General features: G+C 45.0%; 1 long non-coding RNA gene across 1 annotated transcript; it reads left to right on the top strand.

Moving 5' to 3' along the window:
• Window positions 1-2,877: 2,877 nt before the first annotated feature.
• On the top strand, window positions 2,878-24,949 carry LOC132521299 (uncharacterized). The gene is made up of 3 exons (XR_009540805.1): window positions 2,878-2,986; window positions 22,214-22,266; window positions 24,637-24,949. It is a non-coding gene; the product is annotated as an uncharacterized LOC132521299 (long non-coding RNA).
• The last annotated feature ends 3,024 nt before the right edge of the window (window positions 24,950-27,973 follow it).

Here is a 27,973-nt window from a genome sequence, read left to right as displayed (position 1 = left end):
ATTGCCGTCTGAATTTTACAGGCTCCTAGAAGACGCCTCAATGACTTATAAAATGTTCACGCAACAACCAGCCTCTTGGTGTCTGAATCCCTGCATGGTCGCTACCGTAAGTGATGTGAGGATAAGAATGGCCCGGCCTGAGAAACACCTGGGGCTGCTTTCCTGGGACCAGTGGGAGGATGCGTGGGCTACAGAGGGAGGAGTGGGAAGGAGGTTGATGCCCTAGACTTGCTCTTAACTCACTGTTCCTTTGTGGCTTTATTATCCCAAGGGAGACCTTCATGGCACACAACCCACCTGACCACTTGTGGTCTTTCCTCTGTCTTGTGGAAATGGTGTTACCTGCAGGCTCTGTTCCTGGGCCGCCATACGTGGTAAAAGAATGGAGTGTCATTTTCTAGCTCTTGACCTGGCTGTACCTGGGAAGACCCCAGATCATGAGGATGACATGGCTGGGGTCGGGGTCCTCCACGGCCTGTAGGGTCCCCATCCTACAGGGGTGAGTGGGAAGATGAAATTTCAGGACACACAGTGCTGTGGGGCTTTGGGGCCTGATTGATAGCTGAGCCCTGAGTGGGTTTACCCATGTAGGACGTGGTGAATGAAGGATTTGAAACTCACAGAATTCCGCTCCTCCAGATTTCCATCAATTCTTTCTTTCTGTTCGTCTCCCTGATTTTCACATTGGTTAAGAAGAGCTGCTCTTCAAGGAAGGTCCTTGTTCAGAGGCAGCTGGGTTTGGAGGCCACCCAAAATGTCTGCTCCAGGGCTTCCCTGGTGGCGCAGTGGTTGAGAGTCCGCCTGCTGATGTAGGGGACGCGGGTTCGTGCCCCGGACCGGGAAGATCCCACGTGCCGCGGAGCGGCTGGGCCCATGAGCCATGGCCGCTGAGCCTGCGCGTCTGGAGCCTGTGCTCCGCAGCGGGAGAGGCCACAACAGTGAGAGGCCCGCGTACTGCAAAAAAAAAAAAAAAATGTCTGCTCTACGGTGTTAATTCAATAAGCGGGTATTGAAGTCTTGATGTAGCGGGTTCATACCTGTTGGGTATGTGCCCTTAGGTGCAGCAGGACCTAAAGCAGATGCAGTCCCCACTGCAGCAGCGTCCTGCTGGAGTCCACGGGGCCGTGGAGAGTGATAGGCGATTGGGATACAGTGTGCTTAATGGATTTTCCGACTCCTTTTTCAACAATAATCAGGGGTCTGTGACACCCTGCTTCCCTCCCGTTTTCCAAGGCTGCCCCGGTTCTGCTTGGGAGTGCCTGGGCTGGACTCCACTTTCCAACCTGCTGGGGACAAGGGACATTGTTTCTGGATCTCCATGCAGATTTGTCGGGCTGCTCCTCGACACGGTGGGCAGGCTCTTGCAGTATTGACTAGATTTACAGTTGCCTCTCTCCATGCTTGATTTTGCTGCCCTCTTGAGTGCTGCAAGGGCACACGGTGCCACTGTCCTGGGTGTCACCACGAATCTTTGCCGCTGGGGATCCTCTGGTTATCCTAGAATGAATGGAAGAGGCTGTCACAGAGCAGCTGCTTCTACTCGGAGACATCCACAAAGCAAGAAATGAGTCTCACCATGTTGCAAGTGTGACATGTGTTTGAAAATAAAGTTTTAATTAGAAGGAGCATTTCTCAGCCTCAACCTGGTGCTGGCTGTCTTAACACTGAGACTGAAATAAACCAGCCCCCACTCCTTGGCACGACACCCACTCTGCCATTTACACACTGACTCTTTCGGGCGGAAGCATGTGGTGTAGTTGTGTGTGTGTGCCTTTTCAAGACCTCGGACTTCATTAAACAGAGGAGAGGGGTGCTGTTTGCCCCCAGAGTGGTGGGGTCCGAGGCACCATTTGCTTTACTGACTGTGGTCTACTTATCTTCTTTTTATGTTTTGACTGTGCCGCGCGGTGCATGGGCTCTTAGTTCCCTGGCCAGGGATTGAACCCAGGCCGTGGCAGTGAAAGTGTGGAGTCCTAACCACTGGGCCGCCAGGGAAGTCCCGCTCTTTATCTTCATTTATGTTTAGAAGATGCCTCCTTTCTAAATGTGAGTCTGAGGACTTAATGGCAGGAGTCAGCATGAGAGAGGCAGCATGATGTGGTGTGAGGCCAGGACCATGGCCTCGCGGCCAGATACATCTGGGTTCGTATCTTTTTTTTTTTTGCAGTACGCGGGCCTCTCACTGCCGTGGCCTCTCCTGTTGCGGAGCACAGGCTCCAGACGCGCAGGCTCAGCGGCCATGGCTCACGGGCCCAGCCGCTCCGCGGCATGTGGGATCCTCCCGGACTGGGGCACAAACCCGCGTCCCCTGCATCGGCAGGCGGACTCTCAACCACTGCGCCACCAGGGAAGCCCCGTATCTTTCTTTATTAACTATCGGCATGGCTTTGGGCAGGCCTCTTAGCCTCTGTGCTTTTGTACCGTCATTTTAACATTGGTACGACAGCTTCTCTACCGGTTTGACAGTGATGATTATAGATTATATACGCACAGAACCTGACACAGTAGGAGGCTAGATAAATGGTATCCATTATTATGATAATTTAATGGTTGGTACAGTCTTTACCTTGATCTGGGTCACTGCCAAGGTCTCCCACGATGTTTTCCGCATTAGGGTGGCCTTGTCTGGGGCTGCTTCTGGTTTGGTTAAGGACTGGCAAGCCTGAAATGAACTTGGCCAGATGCACACAGGCTGGCAGGTGGGTGTGTCCCCGACTGTCAGCTTGCACATCGCTTCACCCTTCTGCTGCGCTTATGTGCTCCCGCCCTGTGCTCTTTCCTCCCACCTGCCAGCAAAGCCATTACCAGACAGAAACAAAGCATATTGCTACAGCCTAGGGAACTAAAAAAGAATCCCTTTCTTGATTTTCTCATGCCAGGTGCATCCCAGGTGACTAGAAGTTTGGATCTTTAGGTGTGCGTGCAAGTCAAGTTGCGTGATTAGCAAGAAGTCCCCCCAACAAGGAGCTTAGGGCTCAGGTTAGAGGTATCAACATCACCTTGGGGTCTGGGTTGGATTTTATTGTTGAGCTGCGAAGAACATTGGTGGTCATCCAGACTCACTTTTGTCTTAATACAGGAACCCCTTTTATAACATCTGTGACCTATGGGCCTCTATCTGTTCCCCTGAATACTACTGGAGATCAAAATTCTATCACAGGGCTTCCCTGATGGCGCAGTGGTTGAGAGTCCGCCTGCCAATGCAGGGGACACAGGTTCGTGCCCAGGTCCGGGAAGATCCCACATGCCGTGGAGCAGCTGGGCCCGTGAGCCATGGCCGCTGAGCCTACGCGTCCGGAGCCTGTGCTCTGCAACGGGAGAGGCCACAACAGTGAGAGGCCCGTGTGCCGCAAAAAAAAAAAAATTCTATCACAAAGCAGCCTCTTTCCATTTTGGGGGGGCATCTCTAATTTTAATTTATATTGAGCTGAAATCCCCTCTTCTGGTGCCTTCACCAGTTGGCCCGAGAGCCCTCAAGTATCTGAAGACTGTGGCTGTGTCTTCCCTTTATCTCTCTTTCCAGGTTAAACTTCGCCATTTCCTATAGCTCTCATACCTTGGGCTTTGTTTTTAGACCACACAGGATTCTTTTTTAAATAAATTTATTTATTTATTTATGGCTGCGTTGGGTCTTCGTTGCTACAAGCAGGCTTTCTCTAGTTGCGGCGAGCGGGGGCTACTCTTCATTGAGGTACGTGGGCTTCTTATTGCAGTGGCTTCTCTTGTTGTGGAGCACGGGCTATAGGTGCATGGGCTTCAGTAGTTGTGGCACGTGGGTTCAGTAGTTGTGGCTCGCGGGCTCTAGAGTGCAGGCTCAGTAGTTTTGGCACACGGGCTTAGTTGCTCCGCGGCATGTGGGGTCTTCCTGGACCAGGGTTCGAACCCGTGTCTCCTGCCTTGGCAGGTGGATTCTTAACCACTGTGCCACCAGGGAAGCCCCACACAGGATTCTTGCTGCTTCCTTTTCTGGGTTGTTCTCCAAACTGTCAAAGACCTCTTTGAAATGAGTTGGGTTTCCTGTAGCTGATCCCATTATTCCAGCTGTGCTTTGATCACGATCCTTAATTTTTGTAGATCCCTTCCTAGCTTTTATGGCATGTCGTTTTTTCTTTTTTCTTTCATAGCCACATGACACAGTCGTCTCCTTGAGCTTTCCGTTTTCTAGATGACATGGAATCACATTTGTTCCTGTCTTTCCCACCTGTTCTTGTGTTGTTGATAGTATTTTAATGTATGTTTCTAATAGAAGTTTGTACAGATCTAGATTGAATTTTATTTTTAGTGTGTCTAGATCATTCCATTGCCTCTATCACGTCAGTTAGTGAGTTACAAGCAAAAGTGTACTTCTGTTCTATAGTTTGGACATAGGATGGTTTCTTAAGAAGATATTCATTTCAGAGTACTCCCACCTCTTTAACCCTGATGTTCAATGATACTAGCCACCACCAGCAGTCTAAACAATTGGCAGGTATGAGGAAAGAAGAGATGAAGAGAAAAAAATGGCTCTGTAGTGCATGGAAGCAACTTAAATGTCCACTGACAGATGAATGTATAAAGAAAATGTGGTATGTATATATATATATATATATATATATAGAGAGAGAGAGAGAGAGAGAGAGAGAGAGAGAGGAATATTACTCAGCCATGAAAAAGAGTGAAATAATGCCATTTGCAGCAAGATGGGTGGACCTAGAGATTATCATACTAAGTGAAGTAAGTAAGACAGAGAAAGACATATCATATGGTATCACTTACGTAGAATCTAAAAAAATGATACAGAACTTATTTACAAAGCAGAAATAGAGTCACAGACATAGAAAACAAACTTATGGTTCCCAAAGGGGAAAGGAGGGGGAGGGGTAAATTAGGAGTTTGGGATTATCAGATACATGCTACTATATATAAAATAGATAAACAACAGGGACCTACTGTGTAGTATAGGGAACTGTATTCAATATATTGTAATAACCTAAAATGGAAAAGAATCTGAAAAAGTTTTATGTATACCTAAATATGCACCAATCAAAATTTTAAAAAAAACTATTAAGGGGAATGTGGCAGATGGCACTAGAAATAAAAACTCAAAGAATTAAAAAAAAATGGGTCTATAGTGGAAAGTTGTGAGTTCCCACTATTAAATTAAATTATTTATTTTAGGAGTATAGTTGATTTACAATGTTGTGTTAGTTTCAGGGGTACAGCAAAGTGACTCAGTTATACATATACATATATCCATTATTTCTGAGATCCTTTTCCCATTAAGTTGTTACAGGATATTGAGTAGAGTTCCCTTTGTTATACAGTAGGTCCTTGTTGATTATCTGTTTGTTATATAGTAGTGTGTATATGTTAATCCCAAACTCCTAATTAATCCCTCACCCTCCTTTCCCATTTGGTAACCATAAGTTTGTTTTCTGTGTCTGTGAGTCTATTTCTGCTTTGTAAATAAGTTCATTTGTATCATTTTTTTACATTCCACATATAAGTGATATCATATGATATTTGTCTTCTCTGTCTGACTTACTTCACTTAGTATGATAATCTTTAGGTCCATCCATATTGCTACAGATGGCATTATTTCATTCTTATTTATGGCTGAGTAATATTCCATTCTATATATGTACCACACCTTCTTTATCTATCCATTCATCTGTCGATGGACAGTTAGGTTGCTTCCATGCCTTGGCTATTGTAAATAGTGCTGCAGTGAACATTGGGGTACATGTCTCTTTTTGAATTATGATTTTCTCTAGATATATGCCCAGGAGTGGGATTGCCGGATCATATGGTAGTTCTTTTTCTAGTTATTTAAGGTGTTCTCCATAGTGGTTGCACCAATTTACATTCCCACCAATAGGGTAGGAAGGTTCCCTTTTCTTCACACCCTCTCCAGCATTTATTGTTTGTAGACTTTTTTTTTTTTTTTTTTTTTTTGCGGTACGCGGGCCCCTCACTATTGTGGCCTCTCCGGTTGCGGAGCACAGGCTCCGGACGCGCAGGCTCAGCGGCCATAGCTCACGGGCCCAGCCGCTCCGCAGCATGTGGGATCTTCCCAGACCGAGGCATGAACCCATGTCGCCTGCATTGGCAGGCGGACTCTCAACCACTGCGCCACCAGGGAAGCCCTGTTTGTAGACTTTTTGATGATGGCCATTCTGACTGGTGTGAGGTGATACCTCATTGTAGTTTTGATTTGCATTTCTCTAATAATTAGTGATGTTGAGCATCTTTTCATGTGCTTTTTAGCTATCTGTATGTCTTCTTTGGAGAAATGTGTATTTAGATCTTCTGCCCATTGTTTTTGATTGGGTTGTTTGTTTTTTTGATATTGAGTTGCATGAGCTGTTTGTATATTTTGGAGATGGACCCCTTGTCAGTCATTTCATTTGCAAATATTTTCTCCCATTCTGAGGGTTGTCTTTTTGTTTTGTTGATGGTTTCCTTTGCTCTGCAAAAACTTTTAAGTTTAATTAGGTCCCATTTGTTTATTTTTATTTTCATTGCTCTAGGAGGTGGTTGCAGAAAGATATTCCTGTGATTTATGTCAGAGAGTATTCTGCCTATGTTTTCCTCTAAGAGTTTTAAAGTGTCCAGTCTTACATTTAGGTCTTTAATCCACTTTGAGTTTCTTTTGTGTACGGTGTTAGAGAATGTTCTAACTTCATTCTTTTATATGTAGCTGTCCAGTTTTCCCAGCACCAGTTATTGAAGAGGCTGTCTTTTCTCCATTGTATATTCTTGCCTCCTTTGTCGTAGATTAATTGACCATAGGTATGTGAGTTTATTTCTGGGCTTTCTATCCTGTTGCATTTATCTATAAGTCTGTTTTTGTGCCAGTACCATGCTGTTTTGGTTACTGTAGCTTTGTGGTATATAGTCTGAAGTCAGGGAGCCTGATTCCTCCAGCTCCATTTTTCTTTCTCAAGATTGCTTTGGCTATTTGGGGTCTTTTGTGTTTGCATACAAATTAAAATATTTTTTGTTCTAGTTCTGTGAAAAATGTCATTGGTAATTTAATAGAGATTGCATTGAATCTGTTGATTGCCTTGGGTAGTATAGTCATTTTGACAATATTGATTCTTCCAGTCCAAGAATGTGGAATATCTTTCCATCTATTTGTGTCATCTTTGGTTTCTTTCATCAGCGTCTTATAGTTTTCAGAGTACACGTCTTTTGTCACCTTAGGTAGGTTTATTCCTAGGCATTTTATTCTTTTTGATGGGTTGGTAAATGGGATTGTTTTCTTAATTTCTCTGTCTGATCTTTCATTGTTAGTTATAGAATTGCAAGAGATTTCTGTGCATTAATTTTGTATCCTGCAACTTTACTGAATTCGTTGATGAGCTCTAGTAGTTTTCTGGTAGCATCTTTAGGATTATCTACGTATAGTTTCATGTCATCTGCAAGTAGTAGCAGTTTTACTTCTTCTTTTCCAATTTGTATTCCTTTTATTTCTTTTTCTTCTCTAATTGATTGCTAGGACTTCCAAAACTATGTTGAATAAAAGTGGTGAGAGTGGACATCCTTGTCTTGTTTCTGATCTTAGAGGAAATGCTTTCAGCTTTTCACCATTAAGTATGGTGTTAGCTGTAGGTTTGTCATATATGGCCTTTATTATGTTGAGGTATGTTCCCTTTATGCCCACTTTCTGGAGAGTTGTTTCTTTTTTATCATAAATTGGTGTTGAATTTTGTCAAAAGCTTTTTCTGCGTCTACTGAGATGATCATATGGTATTTGTTCTTCAGTTTGTTAATGTGGTGTATTACACTGATTGATTTGCGGGTATTGAAAAATCCTTGCGTCCCTGGGATAAATCCCACTTGCTCATGGTATATGATCCTTTTAATGTATTGTTGGATTTCATTTGCTAGTATTTTGTTGAGGATTCTTGCATCTATGTTCATCTGTGATATTGATCTGTAATTTTCTTTTTTTGTGGTATCTTTGTCTGGTTTTGGTATCAGGGTGATGGTGCCTTCAAAGAATGAGTTTGGGAGTATTCCTTGCCCTGCAATTTTTTGGAATAGTTTCAGAAGGATAGGTGTTAACTCTTTTCTAAATGTGTTATTATTATTTTTTTTAATAGTGGCAGCTTATTCGAGTCTACAGGCCAACGGACATTACCTGTGTCCAAGTAGTTCTGGCTTGATACTTAAGTAGGACTGTACTTGAACCAGTCTTACTAATAAGCTTAAAATTTTCAGAGTTTTCCCCCAGCATGGAAAAGCTGTTCCTCTTGGGTAGTTTAGTAGGTGACTAGGTACTATCTGGCTTGGAAGAGCCCAGGCCTAATCACCGTTATTAGCTCTCAATGGTAACTAACTGGACTTTTCTCTTCTACTCTTCTTAAGATCTTTAACAAAGAGTTTTACCTTTTTTCGTCTTCTTGTTGAATACTTGACTTGCTATAATAAGTCAGAACAGTGATTCTCATTGAAAGAATGTAGGATTTGCTGTCAGAAGATGTGGGTTGGACTCCTGGCTCCCCACCCAGTAGTCCTGGGACTATGGTCAAGATACAAAATTTTCGTGAGTCTCAGCTGCTTCCCTTGTACCTGAGAGTGTGGGAGTGTCATGAGAATTCAGTGATGGAGCTATGTGAAGGGCACTGCCAAGGTTTGAAGGGTGATAATTATTGCCCCCCTTCTCACCCCAGAGTTTAGAGCCAGTTGACGAAGCTAACAGAGAATTCAGACAGACGGGGATCAGAAGATCAGCATTATTACAGAAAAAGCTGGTTGGAAAACAGGCTTAGAGGTGAGGGATAAATGGGCTTGCGCACCTCCCTTCCCCACTTGTAGGGCTGGTCAACCCCAGGAACAGGGCAGAGAAGGAAAAAGTAAGTCTGGAAGGTGATTGGCTCCAAAAGAGAGAATCCAGAAGACACCAGGCATCATGTGCTCAGTATCTTCTCCCAATCTGCCAACTAGGGAAGTCCTCTTCTTTCCTGGGAGGAGTGAGTTAGGGGATGTTGAAAGAGAGCTTGTATTAGTTTCCTAGGGCTGCCACAGCAAAGTATCTCAAACTGGGCCACTTAAACAACAGAAACTTATTGTCTCACAGTTCTGGAGGCTGAAAGTCCAAGGTCACGTTTCCCCCTGAATGCTGTGAGGGAGAATCTGTTACATGCTTTTTCCCCCAGCTTTTGGCAGTTTGCTAGCAGTCATTGGAGTTCCTTGGCTTGTGGCATTGTCACCCTGATCTCTTCCTTCATCTTCACATGGTGTTCTCCCAGTGTGCCCGTCTATGTCCAAATTTCCCCTTTTTTATGAAGACACTAGTCATATTGGATTGGGGGCCACCCTACTCCAGTATGACCTTATATTAACTAATAACATCTGCAGTGACCCTATTTCCAAATAAGATCACATTATGACGTTCTTGGGGGTTAGGACTTTGACGTAGGAAGTTGGGTGGGGGACATAATTCAACCCAGAACAGAGGTCTAGTTTTTTCCTTCCAAGAGAGTGGAGAAAGATTCTTTCCCTTGTGAAGCATAGTAGGTATTAGTACCCAGTAGGTGCTCAGTAGTTTTCCGTTATGGACTGAATTGTGGTTCCCCTCACCAAATTCATATGTTGAAACTCTATCCCCCCATCCGCCCGTGACTGCATTTGGACATAGGGCCTTTAAGAAGATAATTAAGGTTAAATGAGATCAAAAGTGTGGGTCCATAATCCAATAGGGATAACGTCCTTATAAGGAGGGGAAGAGACACCAGAGCTCCTTCTCTCTCTGTGTGTACACAGAGGAAACGCCATGTGAGGACACAGTGAGAAGGTGGCCAGCTATAAGCCGAGGAAGAAAGATCTCCCCAGAAGCCAACCCTACGGGCACCTTGATCTTGGACTTTCAGCCTCCAGAACTGTGAGACAATACATTTCTGTTGTTTAGGTCACCCAGCCTGTGGTGTTTTGTTATGGCAGCCCAAGCAGACGAAGACGTTTCCTCTGTTTCCAGTGGTGACAGCTGTGTGTAGCTCCGCTCACAGTAATACTGGCCATTGTTGAGGTCAGCGTCGGTGAGCCTGCCTTACTCTGGTACTGGGCAGTGTGGTAGCTTCTGGTCTGTGTTATTTTTAGTCTTCTGGCTTCACTTAATGGATTGGATAGCTAAGGATGAGAAAGCTTAAGTAGTTGCTTGAAGCCACTTGAATAGATTAGGCAATGGAACCCCAGGGTGAATCCCAATGCACTCAGAGCTCGCTTGGGTAAATCCAGGGCAAATATATTTAATTCTTTATTTAAAAATGCAATTCATAGTGACATGTGGCTGTCATTGAGTAGCAAAGAAATGAAACAAAGTGGGTCAGTGACACACTGCACTGTTTTGTGGTAAATATAGGTTAACTGCTTTAATGGAAAACCACAATCTAGGGGAAAGTGGACTTGAAAAGCTTAAACTCTTGAAAAATCTCCAATGATGCAGTTATGACCGGGATAGAATAAGTGCAGCTCTTTGAGGCTAAAACCTTTCACCAGTAAACACGTTTGCTCCGCCTTGCGGTTAAAACTGTTGCTTTATTTCAAAATGTACTTATTGGGGGGGTGATTGTGTGCCTGGGTTTGTGCTGAGCTTTGGGCACCAGGAGCTAGGATGCATAGGTGCTGAATCAGCTGAGAGCTTAGTGGGGCTGGCTACCTGGACAGTGGCCACTCTGCATTGTAGGTGTTGCCTGCGAGGGCAGAGGGAGGTCATTACAGCATGCGGTGGGAGCATGCTGGGTGCGGGGGTTATCGCACGCAGACTAAGGGCAGACCTCAGGGATGGCTTTCCTAAAAGAGGTGATACTTGAGCTGAGTTTTGGGCAAATTCCGGTTATTCAGGCAAAGCTGAGTAATGGTGTTTCAGGCAGAGAATAAAGTAAGTGTGTCCGCATGGAGATAATGGGGGGATAGCCCACTTGGAGGACTGTTTACACATAGATACTGCCGCTTCGTCTCCATTCTCCCCTTCTTTTCCTTCTTCCTTCTATTCCATCAGTGATGTTTTTTTTTGGTAAAGTGACTTCAGGGGTGAATAAGAGGGCCTGATTTGTAGTGTTTGTCGATTTCCATGATGTAAATATTCCCACCACGTCTGATTCCAAGCTACCAACATGATGTCGATTGGCCCACAATATTTTAAAACTTTTTAACAATTGGTCATAAGCCTGTACAATCCCACTCAGTAGACCACTGCTTCCCATCCATCCATCATCTGTCCATTCATCATCCATCATTCATCTATCATTCATCCATCCATCTGTCATCTGTCCATTCATTCATCCATCTATCATCCACCCATCCGTCCATTCATTCATCCATCCGTCTTCCATTATCCATCCATCCATTCATCATCCATCGATCATCCATCCACCTGTCCATCCATCCATCTATTCATTTATTCATCCATCCGTCTTCCCTTATCCATCCATCCATTCATCATCCATCTATTATCCGTCCATCCACCTATGCATCCATCCATCTATCAATCTATTATCCACCCACCTATCCATCCATCCATCTATCCATTATCCGTCCATCTATCCATCTAACATCCATCCATCCATCCACCCACCTATCCACCTATCCATCTATCCATCTGTTATCCATCCAACTATCCATCCATCCATCTATCCATTATCCATCCACCTATTCATCCATCCATCCATCTGTTATCCATCCAACAATCCATCCATCCATCTATCCATCTAACATCCATCCATCCATCCACCCACCTATCCATCCATCCATCTGTCCCTCCGTCTTTCTTCCATCTATCCATCCATCCATCCATTCATCCGTCTGTCCACAAACATAGTTTAACCAAACAGAATCATAGGAATAAGTCATATTAAAGATTTTAGAGTTCTGTTCGTTAAGTCTTCTCATTTTATAGATAAGAAAACTGACATCTAGAGAGAGGAACTGACATTCTTCAAGTCTGTTTGTAGAGCTGAGGTTAAGACGGTCGGCTTCAGAATTTAAGTCCGCAGCTGTCTCCCTTAAGTAAAGAAAATACAACCTGAAATATGACTTGGTAATTGCCCAGTTGGGGCAATGTGGAATTCACGTAGCACACACCACAGTTCTGTCAGTCTCTGCTTTTCTGCGACAGTCCTAACGCTCATGAAAGTGTTTTTGTTGTTCCTTAATAGTCGCTGGCTCCCAGCAGGCTCCAAATTTCCTTCGCAGGGGGTTCAAAATGTCCCTGTTGAAATAACATTCTTCTCCCGCTTTGTAGCACTGGGCTTCAGAATTTAATTTAGCAGTTGACTCTTGATATCAGTCTTCGATGTTTCTGGATTTCATTTCTCTCTCTTTCTCTTTTTTTGTGATATAGATGTCTCTCCTTTGAGACTCCAACTCAAGGTACCCATTTATGGTGTGAACCAGCTGCTTCTTGGGAGCCCTGTTTGTGTTGGGCTGAATTTCCTGGGAAATATCTACTGATTTGAAAAAAATTTCTTTCCTTATTCCTGGGCTTCTAGAAGTATGTCTTGGAGCTTTTGGGAGATGAATAATTGAATGATTGATACTGCTTTTGACGGTCTTTATTGTTATTTATTTCTTTTTTACTGAGGTGTAGTTGATGTACAGTATTATGTAAGTTTCAGGTATATAACATAATGATTCCCAATTTTTAAAGGTTATATTCCATTTATAGTTATTATAAAATGTTGGCTCTGTTCCTTGTTGGTCTTTAAATTGTTGTCAACTCAGAGAGGAAGGGTGACTCTTACTATATGAGAAGCTTTATTTTGAAACTGTGGACAAATGGTCTGGTGAATTGAATATTCCAGAGGACTCTATTTAAAACTAGCTTCTATGTTGTAATGTTGAGTGAAAAAAGCAAGATGCTGGGATATGCCTAGGATGCCATTTTCGTTAAAAGTAAGTAGACAAATTGGCGCTTACCTCTGGGGAGTGAAAATGAGGGTAGTAATGACTTGAAGAGAAAACTTTCCACCTTTTAACTTTATATGTTTCTGTATTGTTTATTTTTCTCTTTTTGATTATAAGCACGTAAAAAAGCAAACCCAGACTAAACAGAAAGCCTGGCTATATTTTAATAGGACTCACCCGTGTATGGGCAATAACCTTTCTATTGTCTTCTTAAGATAGTTTGCCATTTACCCAATGTAAAGTTTACATGTGTCTAGTTTATAAATTGTAACTTAGTAATTTTATATACAATTAATGTTGGTTGCTAGAAAATCATAATGGCAGACATAGTCAAACTTGCTCAGTATGGGCAGAAATTTAAACTTAAACTTCACTGTGAATTCTCCCTTCACCTTATTATTATTTTTACCAATTTTTTTTGTTCTTTGCTGCACCACATGGCACGTGGGATCTTATTTCCCTGACCAGGGGCTGAACCCATGTTCCCTGCATTAGAGCAGAGTCTTAACCCACTGGACCGCCAGGGAAGTCCCTACCAATTGTTTCTTAATGAGGTTGATCATCTACTTGTATGCATGGCCCAAGCTGGTCATTTTTCAGGACTTCCGACAGAGATTCTAAAACTTCCTGGAGGTATTCTGCGAGCTGACTTGGGGCCATTATGTTTTCCCAGTTCTCCTTGACTGTGGTGCTCTCAGCTGCCTTGGACATGGAGAGTCACTCGATTTCACTGGCTTTCCCAGACCAGCATCGTGTTCTCTGATACCAGCCATCCTGCCTTCCCACCTCTTTCCCCTTAAATGAACTTCTTTCCTGTACTTGGCAGTTCGTGTCCTCTGTCTTCATCTTTAGGGCATCCTCTGGTGTTCCTGATCTCAAATTAGGAAAAATAAATTGAGTCCCACTCCCTGTGGCTCCAAGCATTTGAAAAGGCAGGGAATGTGTGGATTATTGTACAAGAAATAGATCAGTGTGTAATAGCCTAAAATGGAAAAAGAAACGTGACTGCTTATTCAGGCATTTGCAAAATGATGCAGGCTGCCTCTCCCAACTGTCTTTTATAAAAACAATTTCCGGAAATGTGTGGACTAGGTAAATGATATGTTACTGATACAAAGCACAACCGTGATTATACTAGCAGAAGATTATGTTTCCTCTGTTTTACAGTCTGTGTGAATTCCTTTCAAGTTATTAGGTTGAACTGTATGAATTGCCAAATTGAGCTACCAAAAGGGCAGTTTCATCCAATTCAACCTGAGAGAGCTTATTTGCTGAGTTGTAAGACATGGGAAATATGTGTCTGCATAAGGAAAGAACATGAGATGGACGTGCTTTAAGGAAACTGGGCATCCTTTTTTTATTTGAACCTGTCTCTAATGGTTAGTATTCACTTAGTTGACACTTTGTTGTTGCCTCACTAGCTTTCAGAAAGTATATAGAGCAACATTGGTTGCCTAGCAACATGTTCCAGCCCAGGAGGGTTGGAGAATGGGTCAGTGATGAGCAATTATGTACAATCAAGTTTAAAAATGCATAGCAGCCTGCTATATCCATGCTCTGCCCACCAGGAAGCATCAGCATTCTGTTGGCTTGGGTTTATGGCTGTTGTATGTGAAGTTATTGCAGTTGTGGTCTGGATCTCATGGTTGCAATTCAGAAAAATTTTGCGCTGGACCAAAGTAGGCTTCTGGTGCCCCTCTGTACATTGGTCCATTTTGCAGAAGCATCTGACATCCATCATTTGGTTGGCTGCCTATCTGGACACTCATCCCTTTGAAAAGTGAAAAGAGAAAATGAAGAATTTGCTTAATTGTGATTGTTTTCATCTCAGCAAATTGGCCTCTCTTAGTGAATCTGTAATTTGCCAAAGAACAAGTACACACAAAATGAGGGACAACGGTCCCCTTACTCAACCCAAATCATTTTTTCAAGAATCACGAATGCTGGGCAGACATTCTCTCTGAAATGGCCCAAGCCCTGAATCGTTTCTCCTCCTTCCGTTCCAGCAAAACAGAAGACACATTTTGCATCATCCCGTCCTTACTTAATCTTTCTGTCAGCACCAGTATCAATGGTGTACATCCTGAAAGCAGCAGGAAAGCTAGGAGGCATTTTTATAACGCTGGCAAAGCTAATAGAGCACATTTCATTGTTAAGAATCATTGAGTTTAATTGGCAAATCAATTTTTAGGCCCTTTCCATTTGTATTTTGTTTAATCAACAAAAATAAATCGCCGTGCCAACCTTGAAAGCTCCAAGTCGGAGAACAGTGGCAAATATTTTGTTCGTCCTGCCAAAAGTGCTTTCCAACAGCAATGTCTTAATTGAAGATGATTTATATTCAGAAGCGTTTTATCATTTGTCTGAAGAAGGAAAAAGCTGCGTAAGCAAGTAGTATGCAATCGTTTTTGGCATTGTTTCTGACATTTATCTACACTCTATCCTTCAGATGTTTATAGAAAAGCGACCTTTCCTAGCCCTTCTTGCTAATGATTCAGGCTCCATGTCCTGATGCAGCTGTCAATTAGCCCCTGTAACCTTTGGTGAGAGGTTTTCGCTGAGGAGGACTTCCAAAACCTAGGCTTTTTCCCCTTTTCTGCAGGGTTTTACTGACCCCGAATCCTGATCTCTGGGCCTTTGGTGGAAAATGGCTGGCATCTTAGTGCTGGAAGATGGGCATCCTGAGCGGGCCTGGGAAAAGTGGGCTGCTGTCTTGCTTTTTCGGTAGGAAAACCTCACTAGCCATGCCGACCGTAGCGTTTTGGCTTTTTCTGCCTTCCTTGCACTCCAGGGAGGGGGGAGAGATGACAAGAAGTACCATTTATTTGATGCCTACACAGTGTGTTCTCATTTCTCATGACAGCCCTGAGAGGTGAGGGAGCTAAACCCCATGTATCTGGTGAGGAAGCTGAGGTTCAGAGAACATCAGTAACAGTCTGTACGTGGAGTGGCTGCCGTTGGCATCCTGTTCCATTTGTCTCCGGTCATCTTCCCATTTCACTGGTGCTGGGAAGTAGCAAAGAGCCCCCCTCTCCAATACCCCAGTTTCACTGAAACATGCTTCCCCTCGCAGGGCTCCTGGGGGACAGGTACCATAGCGTGATGGTGGCTGACGCTCTGTGGGCTCTTGCTGTGTGCCTGGCATGTTTCCAAGAGCTTCATGTGCACCCTTAATTCGTGTAAACTTCATTCTCCTCTGAGGCACGGAGTAGTTGGTGGACTGGTCCAAGGTCACATGGCTAATGGTTGGGGACCATTTGAGTCCAGGTAATCTGCCCCAGCATCTGTGATCTTAGGGGTTTACCTTCCATGGCATGTACCCTTGTTTGTTTGTCCTTCCCCTTGCCTCCAAAGCAGCGGGGAAGATGATGAAGCAAGAGGAAGGGAAAATAGTACAGTTTTATGGACGGTGGAGGCCACTGATTTACTTGCCTCAATTTTGGGCTCATTCATTGATCTTCAGCTGTACTGGGATGCCCTTCCTGCTGCCATCTCTCCATTTCCCATTGGTTCTCGTGCCTCTGCGAAAGCTCCGTCTTCCACGGGGCCCTCTCAGGTTAATGGGAGGCCAGTTGTTTTCCAGGGGTCACCAGGAAACCCACAGTGTGACCTGCACATTACTCAAGGTGCAAAAAAAAGGAACCTCAATAAACCCAGAACCAAACTCAGCAGCTTCTAAACAACGCCCTGTAAGTAACCAGTTCTAGGAAGCTCTTGGGATGGTAAAAATCTAGCAACTACCTGAAATTCCCTAGCACATTCTTTGGGAATTTACTAGGGCCCCACTCTCAGCACCTTCGGGTACCAGGGATCAAGTGATCCTCAGACCAAGTGAGGAACAAGGGAGAATTTTCACATTCCCTTGGGGTGGGAAGGCCTACAGCAGGTCAGGTCACTTCATATAATGTTGAGGGTAATACCCACAGGGGACAATTTCTGATGCCACGCCCTGTTCAAAGCATTTTGCATATATGAATCATGAGCTGGATGCTGTTATTATCCCCATTTTACAGATGAGAAAATCTGCTCTGTGACATGTGCACGTATATTGTAATTTTAGGAAAGCGAAAATACAAAACGCGTCTCAGAATCAAGGACGTAGGTGGTGTGTGGCTTGTGGGCTGGTGGTGCCAGCGTGTGGCTGCTCTTCAGAGCACAGCTGCCTCCTTATGAGATGGGCCCTGGCGACTAGCTGAGACGTGCAGGGCAATACCACGGCCGGCATTTATTGAGTTACTACTGTATGCCAGACACTAGTCTAAGAAGTTGACACGAATTTTTAAAATCCTCACAGAAGGATAGGTGCTATGATTATGATTGTACCTGATTTATAGATGAGGAAACTGAGTCAGTGGGGTATCTAACTTGCCCAAGGCCACCCAGGCAGTACGTGGCGGGGCCAAGTGTCAGCTAAGGCCATCTGGCTCCGGGCTCTGCCTCTGAGCTAAGGCCCCTGGTATAGCCGGGAAAGGGACAGTGGCACAGGGTACGGACATATACAGGCTCCGTATGGGATGGATGTTCCGGTTCCTCTCAGGTGCCCTTGCCCCGGTGGCTCATCACTCCCTTTTGGCATCCATCCTGGTGTGGAACTGGAGGTGGATTTTTTTTTTTTAATTTATTTGTTTTATTTATTTATTTTTGGCTGCATTGGATCTTCTTTGCGGTGCGTGGGCTTCTCATTGCGGTGGCTTCTCTTGTTGCAGAGCACAGGCTGTATGCACGTGGGCTTCAGTAGTTGCAGCACGTGGGCTCAGTAGTTGTGGCTCGTGGGCTCTAGAGCTCAGGCTCAGGAGTTGTGGCGCAGGGGCTTAGTTGCTCCATGGCATGTGGGATCTTCCCGGACCAGGGCTTGAACCCGTGTCCCCTGCATTGGCAGGAGGATTCTTAACCACTGCGCCACCAGGGAAGGTTGATTTTATCAGTCTTTTGTAGGCTTCTGTTTGTACCTGGGATCACCTCACAGCGAAGGAATTAGAGAAGAGCTCTGACGTGAATCCTAAAACATATCTGGAAAGGCATTTACTAGGTCTTAGAGGCATTTTCTCATTGACCCACACAACAGTCCTATGAAGTTCGTACTGAATGGTAAAGGGAGAAGCTGTATGTAGCCCAGAGAGGGTGAGCCACATATTCTCGGTCACACAGCAGGTGAGGGGTGGAGCTGGGCTCAGGCCACGTACACACGTGTCTGTAAGGTAAGGGCTGACTCCACAGTGGTGATCGCCCCTGCCTCCAGATGGGGCCCCTGCCAGCAGCTCTGGAGCATTTCCTGTTGGGTCAGCTCTGCTAGTCTGCTGCTTTCCCTCCTCCTGCTTTGCTGCCTTCCACACTCTCCCTTGCCTCCATGCTCCAAGCTCTTCAGAACAACAGGATGAGATTCTCCTTAGCCCGGAACTGTTTTTGCTATTGCTTGTGCATCCGAGCACCTGCTGAGCTGATGAGCTTTCGAAATGTCACTTGAGTGTTGGGAGGCAGCCGTGAGTGATGAGCCGTGAGTGCTTTGCGGGAACATACCATCGCAGCTGCCTCCCTGGGGCGGGTGGTGGTGGGCCGAGGGGAGGCCGTGGTTCCTCCTGCAGCCCGGCCCCTCAGAGAGGGCAGGAGGCTGTGTTCCTGCTCCTGCAGCTGGAACGTGGTCCCCACTGTCAGCCTGGTCGTTTTTCTTCTCCTGGGCACACGGTGACTGTTTCTGCGCTATGTTTCTCTTTTTTTAAAAAAATTTATTCATTTATTTTTGGCCGCGTTGGGTCTCCGTTGCTGCGCGCGGGCTTTCTCTAGTTGTGGCGAGCGGGGGCTATTCTTTGTTGCGGTGCGCGGGCTTCTCACTGCGGTGGCTTCTCTTGTTGCGGAGCACGGGCTCTAGGCGTCGCAGGCTTCAGTAGTTGTGGCACATGGGCTCAGTAGTTGTGGCTCACGTGCTCTAGAACGCAGGCTCAGTAGCTGTGGTGCACGGGCTTAGTTGCTCCGTGGCATGTGGGATCTTCCCGGACCAAAGCTCGAACCCCTGTCCCCTACACTGGCAGGCAGATTCTTATCCACGGCGCCACCAGGGAAGTCCCCTGTGCTGTGTTTCTCTTACAGTGCTGGCTCTCCATTTATGGGTTAACTTTTGAGAATACAGTTAAATTTTTGACCTTTTTCTTTCTGGATTTCTCTTTTCAGAAAAATGCACATGTATACAAAGTTCCGCATATCAATCCTGGATTTTCATGGGAACCCTTACCCTCAGGGCCTCCTTGAACACATCTCCTTCCCCATACACATACCAGGAAATCTAGCTTAAAAATTGGGTCCCTAGGGCTTCCCTGGTGGCGCAGTGGTTGAGAGTCCGCCTGCCGATGCAGGGGACACAGGATCGTGCCCCGGTCCGGGAAGATCCCACATGCCATGGAGCGGCTGGGCCCGTGAGCCATGGCCGCTGAGCCTGCGCGTCTGGAGCCTGTGCTCCGCAACGGGAGAGGCCACAACAGTGAGAGGCCCACGTACCGCCAAAAAAAAAAAAAATTGGGTCCCCTACTAACCACCACCAATTGAGGGTAAATATGGAAAATTAAAGTTTTGATTCTCTGCCCCTCTTCTTTTTCCATTGCTGTCAGTCAGAAGCTGGGCAGGAAAGTATAAGTCACAGTCAAAGAGGTGACAGAAGAAAGTTCAATAAAGGTGTGTCATGGGGTTGAGAAACAGAAAGGGGGAGTGAGGTACACTGGGGCGATAGGAGGAAACCCCTCTGACTTTGTCCATTCAGACTGTTATAGCAGAATAAATGCTATAAATTTCTCATAGTTCTGGAGGCTGGGAAGTCCAAGATCAAGGCACTGGAGGATTCGGTGTCTGCTTCTTGGTTTATAGATGACTGTCACATGACAGAAGGGGGGAGGGAGCTCTCTGGGGTCTCTTTCATAAGGGCGCTAATCCCACTTATGAGTGCTCCACCCTCATGACCTAATCAACTCCCAAAGGCCTCTCCTCCTATTACAATCACATTGGGGATTAGGTTTCAGTGTATGAATTTTGAGGGGATATAGTCTATGGCACCCTCCAACCCCTAGAAGTAAGGATAGAGGGAGAGGATCACCTGAGAGAAACTGACCTGTGATGGAGAGACCCCCAGGTGACCCTGCAGGGAGGAAGCAGGGGCATGCATGCTCCTTCCTTCCTTCCCCTCCTCCTACTCTCCTGGCTTCTACTGGTACCTAAGGGGCCAGAGGGCAAGGGAGCCTGGTTGATGCAGGTCATAGAGGTCAGCCTCCCAGGGCACATGTCCCAGTGGTGAGAAGTAATCTAAAGGGCAACCAGAGAATATTTAGTACATCGCCCTTTAGATTCTTAAATAACTTTTATCCTGTGGATGGTACTTTTAAGAGCGCAGGAAGCAGCTCTGTCATCTGTAAATGCTCTCCCTGGGTACTGGGCATCATGGGAAATTGCTTAGCTTGTGCTACGGAGGTTTTGTAATCCTGTTAGTGATTGGAAACTTCCTGTTCTTTTCGGATGCTTTTAAATCCAGCCTTTTACTTTTTTTTTCTATTTTATTTGTATGCCTGTTATTATAAGGTCACTTTAAAAGGCTTCATTATACCTCATGATGATGAACCAGTCTGCTTCAGTATTACAGGGGATTGTATGTAAATCTCTCATGTGGCATTGTGTTCAAAGGTAGTTTCCCCCTATCTTATGACAGCTTGATGTTTAGAAATGAGCATTTCTGGAGTTTGGAGACAGAGAAATTATGTCGGGAAGCACTTGAGAAATTAAAAAGTGTTATGCAGTGCAAGGTTTTACGAGGCAGCGGGGGTAACTGACGTCACCGAGGTTGGATCTGGGAGTCGGGGATCTGTTACTGGCACCAGCTCATACTTGCTCTGTGACTTTGGGCACCACCTCTAGGCATTCTATGTAAGGTGGAGTTAACGCTACAAACAAAGACTCTCTCCTTAAGCAGACTTTAGTCGGGTTCCTCTGAGTCCTGTTTTTGTCTAGATCTGGACCTTGGCTCCTGTCCTGTCTTTGGCCTGCCTAGCCCAATTTTAGCAAGAATCCTGCTAAGTCAGTTCAGAGAGAATCACCCGCTCTTGATATGTGATCACCCTCGATATCTGATCACCCTAGGCTACCTTCAGCAAAAATCCCGTTGCTTGTTTGTTAATAAGAAGCCCCCTACCCTGCTGTCTCCTCTGAGTAATTTTCTGTCCACTGACTGCCTCACTTCGCTTGATTGCTGTAAATCCTCAGGTGTCTTTGCTGTATTCAGAGTTGAGCCCCATCTCTCTCCTATTTTGCAATAGCCCTAAAAAAAGTCTTTCTTACCGTTTTAATAAGCATCAGAATAATTTTTTCTTTAACTTTACCCTCCAGAAAACCTTGGAATTGTTCAGGATCCTCAAGGACCACTGATCCAACCCCGCCCAATGTCGAGAGTGATGTGGAGCTCACTGTGAGGTGTCTAGTACCTCAGGGCAGCAAATGAGGACCCCATTCACTCCCTTGGGGGCTGGTTCTCATTGTAGAGAAGCTCTGTCTCTGTTTCAAGCTCAAAATCTGCCTCCACTTATACTCACTGATCTCAATTCTGCCTTTCCTCAAAACCTGTTCTTCCTTTATTTAAGTGAATAATTTAGCTTCTTAAATTGTAGCCATCTTAATGAAGATAATTTTAAGCTGTGTCTTTTCTTTTTCTTAAATTTATTCACTTATTTTATATTTATTTTTGGCTGTGTTGGGTCTTCGTTGCTGCACGCAGGCTTTCTCTAGTTGCGGTGAGTGGGCTTCTCATTGCAGTGGCTTCTCGTTGTGGAGCACAGGCTCTAGGCACGCGGGCTTCAGTGGTTGTGGCACATGGGCTTCAGTAGTTGTGGCATGTGGGCTCAGTAATTGTGTGGCACATGGGCTTAGTTGTTCCACGGCATGTGGAATCTTCCCGGACCAGGGCTCGAACCCGTGTCCCCTGCATTGGCAGGCGGATTCTTAACTACTGCACCACCAGGGAAGCCCCTAAGCTGTGTCTTTATTGCCTTTCTTGCTTTCAACAGGACTCTGAGCCTGGTTGAACCTATGTTTCCCACTCTGGGAAGATGCATAAGGGTGATGCCTCGGAGGTCTTCTCTCTGTGGACCGTGTCTTTATTTCCTGAACTCTTGGGTTGCCCTGTTCCTCTGCTTCTAATTCTAAGTCCTTTGTTTCTTTCCTCTTTTAGCTCTTGCTGATGCCTTGTTTGATACAAGTTTATAAATGATGTGCTTCTTTTCCTTTCATGAAGTAAAGTGCATGGGATTTGTGAAAGCTGTTTGCCACTTAGAAGTCTTTTTTTTTTTTTAATTTTCAGATTGATGGCTATTTTCCAGATGTTAACATTATCAGAAGCCTGACCTTCACATGGTATGTATGCTCTGAAGGACCTTTTAGGTCCATCAAGGGTATATAAATACATTAACTTTTTAATTTACTTGTTTATCATTTAGCCCTAAATCTGTCCTTGGTGTTTGTTGAGTTTCACCCCCTATTCTTTCACCTCATTCATGGGTATATTTGAAAAGCAGTGACTTCTACAGGATCAAAACAACCAAAGTTATTTTCTTGAAGAAAGAATTTTAGGATGAGGATTTAAAAAGAAAATCAGATTTACTTATAAATATTTCAATATGGCTCTGAAAAGATAGGGATTCATTTTGTTAAAACATCAACAGAATACTATTATCACACGTAAGAAATGAACAATAATTCATTTCTTAATATCACTGAATATTCATGTTCAGATTTCTTTGATTGTCTAAGAAATATTTTTTCACAGTTAGTTAAAAATACCTCAGAGTAATCAAAGGATTTAAACAAAGTCCACACATTGCATTTGGTTAATATGTCTCTTAATTCTCTTTATTTATTTATTTAATAACTTTATTTTATTTTATCTCTATTTTTGGCTGCATTGAGTCTTCTTTGCTGCACGTGGGCTTTCTCTAGTTGCAGCGAGCAGGGGCTACTCTTTGTTGTGGTGCACGGGCTTCTCATTGTGGTGGCTTCTCTTGTTGCAGAGCACGGGCTCTAGGCGCACAGGCTTCAGTAGTTGTGGCATGTGGGCTCAGTAGTTGTGGCTCACAGGCTCTAGAGCTCAGGCTTAGTAGTTGTGGCTCACGGGCTTAGTTGCTCCGTGGCATGTGGGATCTTCCCGGACCAGGGTTTGAACCCATGTCTCCTGCATTGGCAGGTGGATTCTTAACCACTGAGCCACCGGGGAAGCCCCTAAGTCTCTTTTAATATGCAGGTTTCCTGTCCCTCTCTTGTTCTGTCTTTTTTTTTTAATTAAAAAACATTCTAAAAATCTTTTAAAATGGCATACTTTTAAACTTATTTACTTAAAAAAATCTTAAATTTAGTTTTGGCTGTGCCACAGGGCATGCGGGATCTTCCCTGACCAGGGATTGAACCCGTGCCCCCTGCATTGGGAGCACGGAGTCTTAACTGCTAGACCACCAGGGAAGTCCTCTTGTTCTGTCTTGTGATATATTTGGTCAAGAAGCTGGATCTTTTGGATATTTTGAATCTCTTGGATCGGGATCTGTGTGTTTCCCCACAATGTAGATTTTGTTGCCAACATTCTGGTGTTGTCATTTAATGTGGGGTTTTTTTTTATAATAAAGGTTTAAAAAAATTTTTTTTATTTTTGGCTGCGTTGGGTCTTCGTTGCTGTGCGCGGGCTTCTCATTGCAGTGGCTCCTCTTGTTGTGGAGCACGGGCTCTAGGTGCGCAGGCTCAGTAGTTGTGGCACGCGGGCCCTAGAGCATGCGGGCTTCAGTAGTTGCAGGGCGTGACCTTAGTAGTTGTGGTGCGCAGGCTCAGTAGTTGTGGCGCACGGGCTTAGCTGCTCTGCGGCATGTGGGATCTTCCTGGACCAGGGATCGAACCCGTGTCCTTTGCATTGGCAGGGGGATTCTTAACCACTGCACCACCAGGGAAGTCCTAATGTGTTTCTTTGTCCCCAAAATGTCCTATAAACTAAAGTCTTGATCAGATTTAGGTTCAAATTTGGGGACAAGAATATTTCATACATGATAGTGTAACTTCCGTCAGGTGACATATTCTGAGTGTCACCCAGTTCAGAAGACCAGCCACATGGTAAAGTAGAAGCTGTTTCTGTGAGGGAGAAACACTTGTAGCTTGAGAACAAAGGTTGCTGCGAGCTAATTCCTACCTCACATATCTGGACTTGATTTTCGTCTTGGAAGAATACTCTTGGGTATGAAGGGCTATGCTCCGTGTCTTGGTGGGTAGTTTCAGATCTACGAGCTCTCTTTGCTTATTCCTGCCATTTCTTACAAGAGTGTCCTAAGTGTGCTCTGCCTCACCCCTCCTAACTAGGACGCTGTGGACTAGAACCGGGGTAGGCGAATTACAGCCCACGGTTCTGTTTTTATAAATAAATTTTTATTGGAACACAGCCACGCCTGTTTTTTTACGTATTGTCGATGGTTGCTTTAATGCTACAGTAGCAGAGTTGAGTAATGGCCTGAACAAAGCCTGAAATATTTACTATTTAGCTCTTTACAGAAAGAAAGTTTGCTGACCTCTGGGCTGGAAGGTAAGCAGAGGATGAATAAGGCTTTAGCATATGGAGCAAACAAAAATATTTTCTCATCACTGAAATGCCACTCAACCTTAGTACCTGTGAATGTGAAATTCTGTGGCTCACAAATTGTGCCTTAAACCATTAAGATAATTTTGTTTTTCTTTGTTCATTTTTCTACCCATTAGATGACATCATCCTTCTACTTGCCTGGAAATACAATTCAACACGGGTGGGTTCACATTTAATAATGGTGACATTTTACTGGGCAGATAACTGACTTAGTAATCTCCAGATTCAGCATTTGAGTCCTGACTTGCTATACCCTCTTCCTTAGATAGTATAAAGCTTTCTCTTCCACCAGTGTGCTCCTGTGTGGTTTGTTTTCACCTTTGTATGATGAAGAATTCTCCATCCTTTCAATGAATGTCTCATGCTAAGGGTTTTCAAAATAAGTAGACTTGCATTTTTTTCTCCTAAATGGAACTCAGCTAATTTTATCGAAACTATTCCTTTTGTCTTTTGTCTATATTGTATGCTACATTATTATGGATGGCTTTGGAATTCTTCATGTAAAAAAAAAATTGAAATACAGTTAAAATATACATGACTTTTTTTTCTTAATTGCATCTTAATGTACTAAAAACTAGAGTGTAATTATTAAAAATGATAGAAGGAAAGAATTAAAACAATAAAATTGCTTAGAAAAGCTCCTGTTCCATAATGCATTCGGAAATAATTGGTATCATAATGTGTAATTCACAATCTTTCTTTGAAGTATGAAGCTTAAGCTTGGGTGGGCAGGGGACCTCTTAGGACGTGGTGATGTCTGAATTAGTTCCTTCAGTAGCACTTCTGAATCTGTACACAGATTGTAGCATCTTGCTACCTGCCTTGTTGTGTGTTTTTGTTTGTTTGTTTTTTTGTGGTAGAGAGAGGTACTTCCTAGAGGAAGGGCTAGGACAGAGGGTCCTCTAATGCTTTACCAGACACCTCCTACTGCCCTGTTGATTAGGGAAGGGAGGAGAAGAGAAACTGCTTAATATAGGCTGTGGCGTTAGCTCAGGCCACAGGGTAGTTCCCTGGGCAGTTGATATAGACCAAGCAGAGGACCTTTTTGCCCAGGTGTCAGGTAAGCCTGGGGCTTATGCTTCAAACAGGCTGAGAAGCCTCCTTGGCTTATTTCCTAGACCCATCCCCTCATCTGGCCCTGAGGATCTTATTGCTGAGATGGCCAGAGTTGATGAATCCAAGAAGAAGCACCATCAGGAAAAAGAGGGAAAGGGATTGGACTCCCAGGCTTGGAGTCTGAGCCTCAGTTTGCCTATGGCCCGGGCATTTGTCTCCCCGAGCATTGGGAGACAAGAACACACAAGGAATCAAATAAGGAGAGAACATTCCAGGCAGACCTGAGCTTTTAATCGCTACTCCTTTGGATCAAGCGTTCCTTGCCCAGGACCCACCATATCCAGGCTCCTTCTCAGAGCAGTGGTGGTGCTGGTGGTGGTGGTGCTGGTGGTGCTGGTGGTGCTGGTGGGGGTGTTGGGGGTGCTGGTGGTGATGGGGGTGCTGATGGTGCTGGTGGTGGTGGTGATGCGGGTGCTGGTGGTGGTGCTGGTGGTGGTGGTGCTGGTGGTGCTGGTGGTGGTGGTGCTGGTGGTGCTGGTGGTGGTGATGGGGGTGATGGGGGTGATGGTGGTGGTGGTGCTGGTGGTGGTGATGGGGGTGATGGTGGTGGTGGTGCTGGTGGTGGTGGTGATGGGGGTGCTGGTGGTGCTGGTGGTGGTGGTGATGGGGGTGCTGGTGGTGCTGGTGGTGGTGATGGGGGTGCTGGTGGTGATGGGGGTGGTGATGGGGGTGCTGGTGGTGCTGGTGGTGGTGATGGGGGTGCTGGTGGTGATGGGGGTGCTGGTGGTGCTGGTGGTGGTGGTGATGGTGATGCGGGTGCTGGTGGTGCTGGTGATGGGGGGAGTGCCGTTCACCACAGCTGGTGCTGATTCCTGAGCCCCAGCCTGCTGGGGGAAGTTAGCTCTGTAAAGGGGTTGAGGTCAAGACAGTCACACCAGAGCTTATCTTTTGAAAGAGTTGTGCTGGGGGTGGCAGGCTGGGGAGGCAGCACTGCCCGGTATACTTATTTGAAGAAGACCATTTCTGTTCAGAAATTTGGGGCCTCTTTTCTGGAAATCGCTTCTAGAGTCTGGGGCGTATTCTTTGGAATATCTTCATCAATGGCCAATTTTTCTCTTTTTGGATGGCTTTGATCTTTCAGTAAAATTCTTTTAGAAAAACCTGCTTTTCTTGTTTTAATTTTTTTTCGGTAAAATTCAAATGTCACCTTCCCAGACAAGCCTCCCTGAGAACTGAATATGAAGTAGCAGCCCCTCCACACACACACTCCCCACCCCCCCATCACCCGCTGTGTTCGTCGCCCTTCCTTCCCAAGGTCACCGATGGCCCGTGACCTCAATCAGGGGCTGCCACGGCTCTCAGAGACAAGTCTGCCACACAGCGTAAGTTCTTCAGTTGGATAGTGTCTTAAAAATAGTTTTCCAAGGTGACTACATTGAGGGAATAACTGAGATTCGGAAATATGTGTTCTGATCTATCTTGGGGACCAAAGCAAACCAAACCAAGACAGTCTCCTCATCAAATCTCATGTGTTGGCATGGTCTGCAATGTGGGGGCTCAGGCAGGGTGCAGGGTGTCTATCTAACTGTGGTTTCAGACCTTAGCAGCCCCTCCTCTCTCCACCGCGCCCCCAGCACAGTTTCACTTGGGTAACCAGGAGATTCACCCCGATCAGAGAGACTCTCTCCCTCAGAGCTGCTGACACTTTGGGCTGGATACTTCCCTGCGGTGCAGGCTGTCCTGAGCTTTGTGGGATGCCCGCTAGATGCCAGTACCCTGCCCCACCCGTGACAACCGAAGTGTCTCCAGACATTGCCAGATGGCCCTTGGGAAGTGGAGTAAAGTTGCCCTGGTTGAGAACCACTGGTCTAGTGATACACTGTCATACCCAAGACTCTACCGTTAACCTTTTACACCGCCCTTTATCATTTATCCGTTAGTGTGGATCAAATTTGCTAATGTGTAAGAAAGTACTTTGAAACAATAGCATGTTGTTCAAATTTGGATTATGTTGATGACTGAAGTTTTGTTTCGTAACCTACATTTGTGGTTACAGTTTCTTTGTCACCATTGTCCCCAGTTTTTCCCTTTGTCATTTATGAAATATTCTCCTCCACTGCCGATCTGTTTTCCCTCACCCAACCAAGGAGGATGTCGTCCTTTGCTAATGCATTGTGTGAGTTTGACACCAAAGATCACAGTCTTGGCTGGAAGAAATCTTGAAGGATCTTTAGGCAATAAATGTCCAATGACGTCAACGTCATCATTATCATCTTGTCCATTCCCACTGAAGAAACTAAGGCCCAAGGAGGGACGGGGATTCACCTAAGTTGTGGTTACCGGCAGAGCCATGTCTGTATGGGTGTTTCTGGGGAATTTTCTTACACTTTTGTTTTC

The sequence above is a fragment of the Lagenorhynchus albirostris genome, chromosome 5, assembly GCF_949774975.1.
Source record: "Lagenorhynchus albirostris chromosome 5, mLagAlb1.1, whole genome shotgun sequence".
NCBI lineage: Eukaryota > Metazoa > Chordata > Mammalia > Artiodactyla > Delphinidae > Lagenorhynchus > Lagenorhynchus albirostris.
This window is presented reverse-complemented; position numbering and strand designations above follow the sequence as displayed.